This window comes from Typha latifolia, chromosome 11 (assembly GCF_019914945.1).
Source record: "Typha latifolia isolate L0001 chromosome 11, TyphaL0001v2, whole genome shotgun sequence".
NCBI lineage: Eukaryota > Viridiplantae > Streptophyta > Magnoliopsida > Poales > Typhaceae > Typha > Typha latifolia.
Window position 1 is genome coordinate 1763174 of NC_133096.1, and position 12564 is coordinate 1775737.

At 34.3% G+C, this 12564-nt stretch overlaps 1 long non-coding RNA gene and 1 pseudogene across 1 annotated transcript; both read left to right on the forward strand.

Moving 5' to 3' along the window:
• Positions 1 to 2134: 2134 nt before the first annotated feature.
• On the forward strand, positions 2135 to 5469 carry LOC140797698 (uncharacterized; annotated as a pseudogene).
• A 3732-nt stretch (positions 5470 to 9201) lies between these two features.
• Positions 9202 to 10075, forward strand: LOC140797985 (uncharacterized). The gene is made up of 2 exons (XR_012110754.1): positions 9202 to 9240; positions 9804 to 10075. It is a non-coding gene; the product is annotated as an uncharacterized lncRNA (long non-coding RNA).
• The last annotated feature ends 2489 nt before the right edge of the window (positions 10076 to 12564 follow it).

Sequence of the window (12564 nt, forward strand, 5' to 3'; positions counted from 1 at the left end):
ATCATTTTAATTAATAAAGAAAGAGAAGAAGAAAAAAAGAAGAAGAAGAAGCAATAACAACAAAAAGTTAGTAGTAGAAGAAAATATATTAACAACTTCCACAAATATAATGATAACTTTTATTGTTTTTAACAATTTTTATTATTTTTTTAATACATTGTAGAATTTACACGGTTACAATTTTCATAGAAACAAACAATAATCTATAGAATCATACTTTTAGTTATTGAACTAATTATAATTATCTCACCACTATCTGTAATTAATCTCTTACTTTATTAATTAAAGAGTGATTAGATAGAATTATATAGAAAAAAAAAGAACAATTAAGAGATAGAAGAAGAAAAAGAACAAACATAAGCAATAACGAAAAGAAAGATGAAAAAGAAGAAGGAGAAGAGGAAGAAGAAAAAAAAAAAAAGAAAAAGAAAACATATTAACAACTTCCGTAGATATAATAATAATTTTTATTATTTTTTCTGTACACTTTTTATACATTATAAAATTTACATATTTTACCATTATAATTTGCGTAAAACAAACAATAATCATACAAAGTTATATTTTTTTAGTTACTTAATTAATTATGATTATCTCATCACTATCTCCGATCAATCTCTAATTTATTAATTAAACAGTAATTATAGAGATTTGTATAGAAAGAAAGACTAAGAGATAAAAGAAGGAAAAGAATGATAGATAGCATTGCAGAATTTATTATATGAAGTAGAAGATGGAAAAAGATGAAGAAGAGTACATGGCTATTTTTCTCTTTATAGTGTCCCATAAATACTTAATGAGGCACTAAATAACATAATAGAAACCAAAAATAGACCTGACTAACCAAATTTAAAAACCAGGTGGGCTTTTCATGCAAAAACCCAACTCAATTCAACTCTTATAAAATTTGTGATACATAGAAATTCAAATATTTTATGGTCAAGCTCTTACAAAGTATTTTTAAATACGTTCAAATAGATTTTCTGTACACAAATTGCCGATACGAGAATATAACAAGTTATATAGATCACAATTATTAGTCTAATATTAGAGTAAAATAGCTGAAAAGAATTTCGAATAATATATATAAAATAATTAGTACTAAAGATAATAATACTAATCTAAGAATTATCCAATCAAAGATCGCATTTATAACAATTATAGTTGTTATAAGGACTTGTACTAACTACAAAGATATAATACTATTAATGAATTCAGTTTAATTTGGGAAAACAGTAACGTGGAAGAAGAAGAAGAAGAAGAAGAAGAAGAAGAAGAAGAAGAAGAAGAAGAAAGAGGAAAGTGCTCCTCGATCCGATAGAAAATGGTTAAAAGATAGGAGGTGCAGGGTTTGCACCTATCAGAAGAAAAATTTAGAGGGATGACTTTAACATGTAGACTATTGGATCTTAGTGTTGGTGTCCACCTCTCATTCTGTTGGTTTTCCAAAGGTTTAAAGAAAAATTTAGAGAGACGACTCTGACTCTTCTCTATACATCAAGTCATGTGGAAATTGGTCCTTCTCTTAAGTGTCTGTGGAGCACAGAGAAGTTCTCTTGACAAAACAAGAGAATTCCAAGGCATGCTTTAAAGGGTACCTTGGAAGTTCACACTCCAATATCAAAACGACGTATTGAAGACGTTATTGATAGTTTTTCCCTTTGAAATGACCCTAAGTGAGTGGTAAGTCTATATAAACCCCAGAACTCTTTGAGTTTTTACAACAACAAAATTAACTGTCTTTGGCCTTTCAGTTAGATTTAGCTATGAATCCCTTGTTGTCTATCCTAACGTTCCTCTCGTCGGTTTTACCGCTACTCCCACCCTCCCAAGTGTTGCAAAATTGGCATCACTTGATTCGCAAGGGAGAGCCCTCCTCCAATGGAGAACAAGCCTTAAGAGTCATGAAGCCATAGCCTCATGGAATCTTAAGACTAGTCCATGCAATTGGACTGGCATCACATGCAGTAGTGCCACGCATTTAGGGTTGAGCATGATCACCACGATATCTCTACCAGGGATGGGTCTTGTAGGGATGTTGGATGTCCTCGATTTCTCGACGTTGGCAACCTTAACAAGTCTCAACCTCACCGTCAACCAATTGATGGATCCATTCCAACTTCCGTTGCTGCTCTTTCTAAGCTCACCTCTCTTGATCTCTCTATGAATCAGATAAGTGGCTCCATACCTCCTTCTCTCAATAACTTGACGAATCTTAGAATCTTAGACTTGTCTCAAAATAATCTTTCAGGTCCCATCCCAAAAGAATTAGGAGACCTACAGAGTCTATTAAGCTTGCATTTGTCTTTGAACATCTTGAGTGGCTCTATTCCGTATGAAATAGGACATCTCTCTAACTTGAATGAATTATTTCTCTCCCTAATAACAGCCTAATAGGTCCAATACCTTCAAGTCTGGGAACTTGACGAATCTCGCTCTTTTAAACCTTTGGAGTAATCAACTCTCTGGTTCTATTCCTCATGAAATAGGAAAGTTAACAGCTTATGGTTGTTTTAGATGTCAGCAACAATAGCCTTACAGTCTAATACCTTCAAGTTTGGGGAACTTGACCAAGCTCACTACCTTAAACCTTTGGGGTAATAAGCTCTCTAATTTCATTCCACATGAAATAGGTAATTTAGTGAACTTGAAGGACTTGGAACTCCAAGATAACCAACCGATGTGTCTCATCCCAAAAAATTTAGGGAACTTGACCATGCTTGAAACCATGTACCTATATAGTAACAAGCTCAATGGTGTGATCCTCATCAAATAGGAAATCTCGCAAATATGGTTGATTTAGAATTTCCCAATAATAGCCTAACAGGTCCAATACCTTCAAGTTTGGGGAACTTGACCAAGCTCAATTATTTATACCTTTGGGGTAATCAGCTCTCTGGTTCCATTCCTAATGAAATAGGGAATCTAGTGAACTTGAAGGACTTAGAGTTCTCTCTTAACCAATTAACCGGTTCTATTCCGAGAAGTTTAGGAAACTTGACCATGCTTGAGGCCATGTACCTCGATGATAACAATTTCACTAGTATCATCCCTCATGAAATAGGGAAGCCGGCAAATCTGGTTTATTTAAATGTCTTCAACAAAGAGCATTACAGCCCAATTCCCAAGTCTTGGGAACTTGGGAAAGCTCAATATTTTAAACCTTTGTTGTAATCAGCTATCTGGGTCCATTGCTCCATCATTTGGTAATTTGAGCAACATCCAATACCTTGGACTAGCCAATAATCATTTAAGTACTAGTTCTTTACCTCAAGAACTAGCAAATATCACAAGCTTACAAAGAATGCGACTTGATGGAAATCAACTTAAGGGAGATATCTCTAACTTTGGAGTGTATCCCAATTTGATATTTGCGGATTTGAGCTTCAACAAGTTCTCCGGTATGCTCTCGCACCATTGGGGAGAATGCTACAATTTGACGAGCTTAACAATCTCCAACAATGAGCTCAACGGACACATACCTTCGAGCATTGGACAACTATCTAAAATCCAGGTGCTTGATCTTTCATCCAATAACCTGAAGGGGAGATTCCAATAGAATTAGGCAAGTTGTCTCAATTGTACTACTTGGATCTGAGTAATAACTTACTCTTTGGTGAGATACCTCAAGAGCTTGGAAACCTACTCAAAATACAGAATTTAGATCTATCAGCCTAACAACCTTAGTGGATCGATTCAAGGCAATTTTGGGGGTTGTCATGAACTTCTATTTTTAAAGTTGAGCAACAACCGTTTAAATGGAAGCATCCCCATTCAAATTGGAGGTCTAGTAAACCTACAAGAATTACTAGATCTTAGTCATAATTCATTTTCTAGAAGCATACCATCCCAACTAAGTGAACTAGTTATGCTACAAGTTTTGAATCTCTCACACAATGCATTGAGTGGATCTATCCCCACATCCTTTCAAGATATGGCTAGCTTAACAAATATAGACTTATCCTATAATGAACTGGAGGGGCCTCTTCCTGCTAGCCAAGTTTTCAAGAAAGCGCCGATGGAGTGGTTTACCCATAATAAAGATCTATGCTGTGAGGCGTCAGGCTTGGCTCTATGTAGTTCAAGCCCTTCAAGTAGAAGTTCTAGAAGTAAACAAAGTCAGGTTATTACGTTGGTTGTTCTACCTATTCTTGGATCCTTGGTTCTCTTCGCGGGGTTTGCCGTATTCTTATGGAAAAGGAAGAAAAGCTCTAAACACAATACAAGTGAGATTGATAAAAGTGGGTTCTTGTTAGGAAACGTTGATGGAAAAGATTTATATAAGGATATCATTGAAATAACAGAGAATTTTGATGAAAAGTTTTGCATTGGCAAAGGTGCATATGGAAGTGTTTACAAAATTACCTTACCCAGAGGAGTAAGAATAGGAGAATTTCAACTACCAAAAGAAAAAAATAATTGCTGTGAAGAAAATTCATCAAACGGAAGAAGAAAGATTGATAGACAACCAGCTTTTTTATTATGAGATACAAACACTATCTGAAAATACGACATCGGAATATCATGAAGCTTTATGGCTACTGTTCAACTGATCAACATAGGCTTATTGTTTGTGAGTACTTGGAGAGAGGAAATTTAGCGGTCATTCTTACACATGATGCATATGCCATTGAGTTAGATTGGATCAAAAGGTTGAATGTTATTGGAGATGTTGCTCATGCTTTATCTTACTCGCATCACGATTGTTCTCCTCCCATAGTTCATCGAGATATCACAAGCAACAATGTTTTACTTGATTCAAAATTTAGAGCTTGTGTGTCGACTTTGGAATAGCTAGAATTTTGAAGCCCGACTCATCCAATTGGACAATGGTGGTAGGAACAAGGGGCTACATCGCACTAGGTAAATGCCTTTATTTATTCGAATTCAGAAAGTTTGTGTTGATACTTCGTAAAGTGTATTTTCATACATGTGTCATATACTTGCTTTCGATAGTACGAAGATACACCTAATATGTTATTTATTTGACCCCTATCTTAGCTAAAAATATTAAGATATAATTGCATGCCATAATAACAGTTTGGGCATAACTATTTATCTATCATATTTCGTAACTTTTTAGTATTTTCTTATGAGTTTTAATATAATTAAGCTTAGTTAGCTGAAACTTCTTCTTCTGATATTTTGCAGAGCTTGCCTATATAATGACAGTGACCGAGAAATGCGACGTATATAGTTTTGGAGTGGTGGCACTTGAAGTGCTCATGGGAGCTCATCCAGGAGATTTGATTACATCCTTATCATCTAGTACTATCGAACTCACACTACTGAATGATATCTTGGATCCACGTCTATCACTCCCTACAATTGAAGTTGCAAGTCAAATTTTAACAAAGAGTCAAGATAACCCTTCAATGTTTAGAAGCTAATCCGCTATGTCGACCAACAATGCAACATGTATCTCAACAAACTATCTCGCTCTCTCGGATGCCTCCTATCCTCAATTGATATTAATTACTATGATCTTGTCATATTGTATCCTAATGTACCGCATGGAAAACATACTTGTACATCAATTTAGGAGTACGAATTATTTCTCTCTATAGCTGTGCTTATATATTTTAAGTTTATTCTTCTAACCAGTATAAAAATAAAAGAAAGATCTTGTTGATAATGCAAAGTGTGGAAACTCGATTTGGGAATCATAATCGGTTATCAATTCAATAAGCTTTTGCATCTAATGACTATCTAATCATAATTGGTTTCTCTTGGAGGATGACCCGATTGACTCTTTTTAGACCAAAATACACTTAATTTATTTTTTGGTGGGAGTGAGAAAGACTTGTTTTGCGTTTATTATTGAACTAGCTGAAGTAAATGAGGAGCAAACTCATTTTCCTTGACTTCTCTTGCTAGGTGGAAAGTGAACACCAAATACGAGTTCCCTCTTTGCGTGCTTTAAATTTAGTATAAGAAATAAAAGCAAAACAATAATACAAGTGATGCTTAAATACATGTCATAATCTTAGAACTGAAGTACATGTTATCATATGAATTCATGGTCTTGAGAAATATGGAGCTTCACTATCATTTAAGCATCGCCCTTGTATGGACTAAAATAGACATAAAATTGAGGTAATGAATTAAAGTTCAAACGATGGTCATAAAGTTCAGTGTTAGATTTTTAGTATTAGCAAATATATACAAAATAATCTAAGTATTTTTATCTATATAAATGAGCATATGCATAAGTGTTGTTAAGATTTGGTTTGAAATTTTTTAAATTTTAAAACAAATAAGTCATGCCACTTGAAGGGCATTCGAATGCACCCTAACAGTCATTAAAAGATACAAAGGTTTATTTTTTATTGTTCGAACACACCCCGGTAGGTGTTCGGCGCAGTTCAAGATGAGATGAGCATATTTAGTTGTCTCGAATGCACCTTGGCGGCCGTTCAAGTCATTTGAAGATATAAAGACACATATTAGGTCATTCGATTGGGGGCAATCTTTCACTCGAATGGGATCATGAATCTTTGAAAATTTTGGAAATCTGTGAGACCTTATTTGGACTTATCTTAAAAAGGTATAAAAGTTTTAGTATGTCCTAACCCTAGTGTATTGGTTATTACATTGAGAAGACATTATTGAATAGAAATTAATTTTCAATGACAAAGGCTTTAACCACCTTCATCACACAAAACTATTAATCTTAAGGGTTAAGAAAGTCCAATTTTCGAAGGTTACCGAGATTGAAAATCATTTACTAAAGCAATAAATCGTGGAGTCGAGCAATCAACACTATTTCAAATAGAGTCATGAGGATCAATGGGGAGTCTATAAATCGCCTTGTAAACTGCTACGCTTTATTAATATTGTTTCGATCCGAGTTTAAGATTTTTCCACGTAAAAGCTTAGTGTTCATCTTTATTTGTTTCTTTGATTATTATTCTGTATTTTTATTTACTTAAGCAAAGTGTTGGAAAATCGGGACTAGGGTTTAGTTTATATTTTCATCCAGAATAGCCTCGTACATCTTTCTCTTGGAGCTTGTCAAGGGTACTCAAGGATAACAGCCTTCATCAGCTATCCTAGCTTGTAGGATCTGTAACAAGCCTAAAAGCTTCCCTAGTTTATAGTAACAAACTAAACAAGTTTCCCTAGCTCATAGGACAACATATAACAAACTTTGTTACTAAAATTGTGTACGTGTAATCTCTTTATATATGGAATATGGTGAATGCCTAAACACCAATTGGTGTGAGATTTCCAAAACATTGTTATGGTATCATAGGATTAGCATCTCCCGATCCACATGGCCTCCAAAACCTGTTTCGTCCTCTCCTTCAATACAATGGTGCACATGATCACCATTAAACTCTCTTCCTTTAAGCTTTGGCATTCTTAGCTTACACCATTACTACAATGCCATGAACTTCTTTGCTATGTTGATGGCACCATTCCTATGCCTCGCTGCAACCATTTTCTCTCGGTGAGTTCTTTGTCCCAAATCTCAAATATGCTGAATAGAAACACCAAGATTATCGTATATTCAGTCTCATTCTATCCTCTCTCACGGAAGAAGCACCGGCCGAGGTTGCCGGGCTTACATCCTCCCATGATATCTGGGTCACCTTAGAAAACTCCTTCAGTCACAAGTCTAAGACTCGTGAAATATGTCTTAAGGATGATCTATAGAAGCGTGGAACTCGTACTCTAAGGGAGGTTAGAAGCGGCGTCGCCGGGGATTGAGAGAACGGGAGCGAAGAAGACGAAGGAGGCAAGGCAAAACTCAATCTCAATAATCAATAATCAATGATGACTTTGGTTGCCTTCCACATCCTTTTATAGGCTAACCAACAACTCAAATTAACCCTAAAAACACAATTTTCGCTGACCACGTTCGAACTCGCCTGACCGCGTTCGAACGCACCGGGTTCGCTCTTCTGGATTTGCGAACACGATGTAGGCGTTCGAACGTGCGATTGAACGCGCCTGTCGGTATTTGCGAACGCGATGCAGGCATTCACAGTGCGTTCGAACGCACCGCGTTCGAACGCACAGTGCACTCTCTTCACCCACGTTCACAAACCGCGTTCGAACTCACTCCACCCGCGTTCCAACGCGACTTACAGAAAACTTATTTTAATGGAAATTACATACTAAAACATAAAACAAAAACACTCCTAAAGTGAATCCATGCTCGAGACGACGTCGGTGAAGTCTGAATCGTATCAGATACAAATTGGATGGTGGCAAAAACTATTTGAACACTAAATAGTATTCATTGTGTAGTTGTATATAAGTAGCGGTTTTGTTCTTCCAAATATCATTATCCATCACTAGTAATAGTATAGACAACCATAAGTTAATAACTTAGAATTTTTGTTCTGAAAAATCTACCGAATCTACCTCTCATCTCTTGGCCTAGTGTTCTTACTCGCAGATCTTCGTGACGAAAATTTATATGTCCCATTTTCTCTCAAAGAATAATCTGGTGGATGATCTGAAAAAATAAAAACATAGTTTTCAAGTGAGAGACAAACTTCATCTGGTCTAATCTCGGATATGTTTAAAGTTTGTGATAATTCGGTTTCTTTCTTTCCTAACCAGTCTCCTATTAACTAACTTTTCCTCATTTATTTCTTCGTGGACCTCTTAGATTACTAGTTATCTAATTGAGGTCCTATGTCTAAATATGATGTTGACTTGTTGGAGTTGCACTGCTTAGAAGTCTTGGCCAACCGTAGAAAATATTGTGAAACAAATCAGATCTAGATTTGATTGTAGAACAAACGACTTGCTCAAACTCTTGTTTGTACGCATATCGAATCTTCTACTAGTCATAGAAAATGACAAACAATTTATAGTGTTTCTCTCGAGCTTCACGAAAAAAGAGATGAGTACATATAAATTTAATTATGAAATCGGATTGGACGTGTAGATATTTTTCAGCAAAGCAACAGTTATGCCTTGTGCTTATAAATACAGGTGTGTACTCGAGCATGCAAAATTTATCACCACACCCCTCTTCCATAGAATTTTAATGGCTCTCAAAAAGATCCTCCTTACTTTTGTGATCCTTCTCTTTGCTGTCATCGGAGACATCGTCCCTCCCGTCGTGGCTCGCGTCCACCCGTTGATAGTCCGGGACACCGACACCCTATAGGGTCACACCCATATCCTGCTAGGGGGACCCTACACTCCTTCTCCTGGTCGTCGCCGCCCCCTCCTCCTTCTCGACAACCACTGAAGAGAAGAAGAAAATCTCTACGATAGGTCAGTCGTATAAACACATAGATGCACACTCATTTTATTATATTAACTCATTAATTACTCTAAAATTTAATCGGGTAGAGAAATGATGACTTTTAACACAAACACTCACACTTAGAGCTTGGTAAAACTTTATATATTCATGCAAAGATAGGCACAACATGATTTGAACCTATGATTTTTGGCACTGATACTATGTTAATTTACTAACTACTCTAAAACTTTAAGTTATAGAAAGACGGTGACTTTTATATTCTAACATATTTTATAATTTCTTCTCTAAACACTCCCCGAATAGCAAAGTTGATATCCTTGGGAGTTAAAATTTGATTCATTTAACATAAATATATAGTTTAGGAGGCATGCATACAGGAAAGTAAAGAACTTTTGAAATATTTACACCAGAAAGGCCAAATATGATAGTAGGAGCCAATTTAATGATTTTAATTAGATGGGCCTAAGGTTTTCAGATGGCCTAACATTTTAAAGTTAAACAGCAGCTCAGTTTTTCATCTTTAAAATGTTCTAACTTTTCTAATCATATCCTCTATGATTTTAATTTTCAGGTAGCACTCCTTAGTGCTAAAGATCAAAAGTCTATTATGCATCTATTGGTCTCCCACCATCGTTCTCTTAGTTGCTAGCTTTACAAAGAATAAATGAGCACATTATGTCAATACTGTGAGCAAATATATTTACCTCCTAATTATAATAATATTTTATAATTAAATTGCTCAGTGTACTTTAGTGTTATTCCTTATGTGCTCGTATGCATATGTATGTGTCCAGCTGAATGTCTATTTTAGATACTAAAATTGGCTTTTATAATTTACTCTTATATTTTTGGTAGGCTTTTGAATTGGGATCAAATATTTTGATTTACCAACATAAAGTATGAAAGAACTTAAACAATTAGGCATCATTTTTCAAACAATTAGCAATTTATAAATGGTCAGCTCAACATTTGTAGGGCCTTGGCAAAAATTCTAAATAGTGCCATTCCTAAAATGAGTTATACTAAATTCTAAACATTCTAATAACCACTAAAATTGGTTTTTTTTATTACTAAAGCATAACCAAGTGATCTATTTATATGAAAATGTATCTATAGAGAATATTGATAGATGTCAGGCCCTTTTAATTTTTCTAATTAATGAAAGTTAGGGGTGGCAATCGGGTTGAAGCGATTTAGATAGTGTCAGATTTTGATCGGGTCAACTTTATCTTAACATGAATATAGTTCGACTATTAAACGGATTGTATTTAGTAAATACGAATACGATCCGTTTAGTAAACGGGTAACATGACCTATATAACCCGTTTAATAAATGAGTCCTATTAACACAAAACGATAATCTGTTTAACACAACACGATAACACGATACAAATAACACAGTAATTTTTACCCTATAATAATCAATATTTATCGATTTATTCTATATAAGTGGTCTATTACACAGATAAGATGGTATCTTTTTAACTCAAAACTTATACAACACAACAAAAAAAAAAACAATTTTAAGTATTCAACCATAAATCAAATAACACAGATTCATATACCAATTCAACCACCAACAATCAATATTAAATAAATAAATTTAGCTACTAATTTTAGTTCTAAGTTCCAATTGTTAAATCTAATAATGGCATGACAATTACAACATAGTTTCAAGTTCATAATTCAATCACCAACATCTAATCCATTATAAACTATAAATAATTTGAAATAAGCAAACCAGCCTTCTGTTTTATTATCCAACAATTATGACCCTACCAAAAAGAATAAAAGTGAATGTAAATAACTAAGACAGAAAATATAAAAAGAATTAGTGAACATGATCTACAACGAGTTGGTGAACATTAGAATATTCAACTGCTTCACTTATTTTAGATAAATATCAAGTTGCAGTGAAGGTCACATATAAAAGTTTTCATACAAGAAACTAACATATGGAATTCTTGTTGGATTACATTTGAACGCTACAAGTAGAAGCTCATATCTACTGACTAGAGATAGACTAACTTATATAAACATCTCTTTGTTATAAATTATGAAGACAGATGTAACCTGAGATGTCATCAATTAAAGTTATATATGGGTGACGTTTTTGCATGTTGGATCACTTGCTACTTATTTTTAACATATTCCAGTCAAATTAACAAATAGCTTTTCGTCTCCTTAATAGCAGGAAGTTCTCTAAGTTGCAATTATCATTGCATACAAATAGGAATTCTACCTTATCTGTTTATACTCTACTTCCTCACAGGGAACTTCAAACAGTACTATTAATATTCTTGAACAACTGCACTACCACCTAACTAGACATTCACTAAGCATTCTAGCTTTATTGACAGCTAACAAAAGAAATTTGAGAACTAAGCAAGCTCCTATATGAAAAAGAAGTATCTCGCTGCGTTAAGTTGCTCACTAGTGCCTAGTAATCACACTATAAGAATATAAAGCTTATACTACTCGAACTAGGACTTGCCTTAGACTAATTCTAAAAGTTTATATGACTCGAACTAGAACTTGCCTTAGAGGCTTACATGACTTAATTGAACTTGCTTTAGTGGCTTACATGACTTAATTAGACTTGCCTTAAGGGATTACATAAAAGATAAAGATTACTTAGCTAAATCAGCCTTCCTTATCCTTCTCGGATTGATTCTTCTTTATACCACAGATAGAGTCCGAGTTTGGAGAAACCTTGAATACAAAAGTTGTAGATCAGGATGTTTTCGATCTTCTCCAAGTGGTTTTGTAATATTTAGTTTCTCCGGAATATCCTTTGAATAGATTTCCAAAACTGCGCATAGTTGAATTAGTTAACTAACAAATTCTAATCTAATAAGGCTCTAATTAAAGCAAATAAGCAGATAAGATAACTAGACTCCATCTATTGAGCTAAATCTCCCCCTTGATGTGATTCGATCTGACTCAATTAGCATTACACCAAAGCTATAACACCCCTATTATACTCTATATTCATAATCTGCATATACTTATAGTGTGCCTATGCTTGTGCTAGCACAGATCGTTTTCGTGTATGTTCAATATCAATATTATATTATAGGAGAATTAGAAAATTCCTATTTATATGAAGATTATGTGAGACATTACAATGAGCAATATAATTAGTTGATCAATTTTGATGAATATCGATAATATTTAATACAATATTCTCATGTTATTCTTGTGCTAACAAATAAAGTCTTTGATCCTCCTATATATCTTAGAATTCACATTACACTTCTTATTATATTTCTTAACATTTGTCTTATAATCAATATGAAAAGTATTAATGTAATGACAAGATAATTGAACAA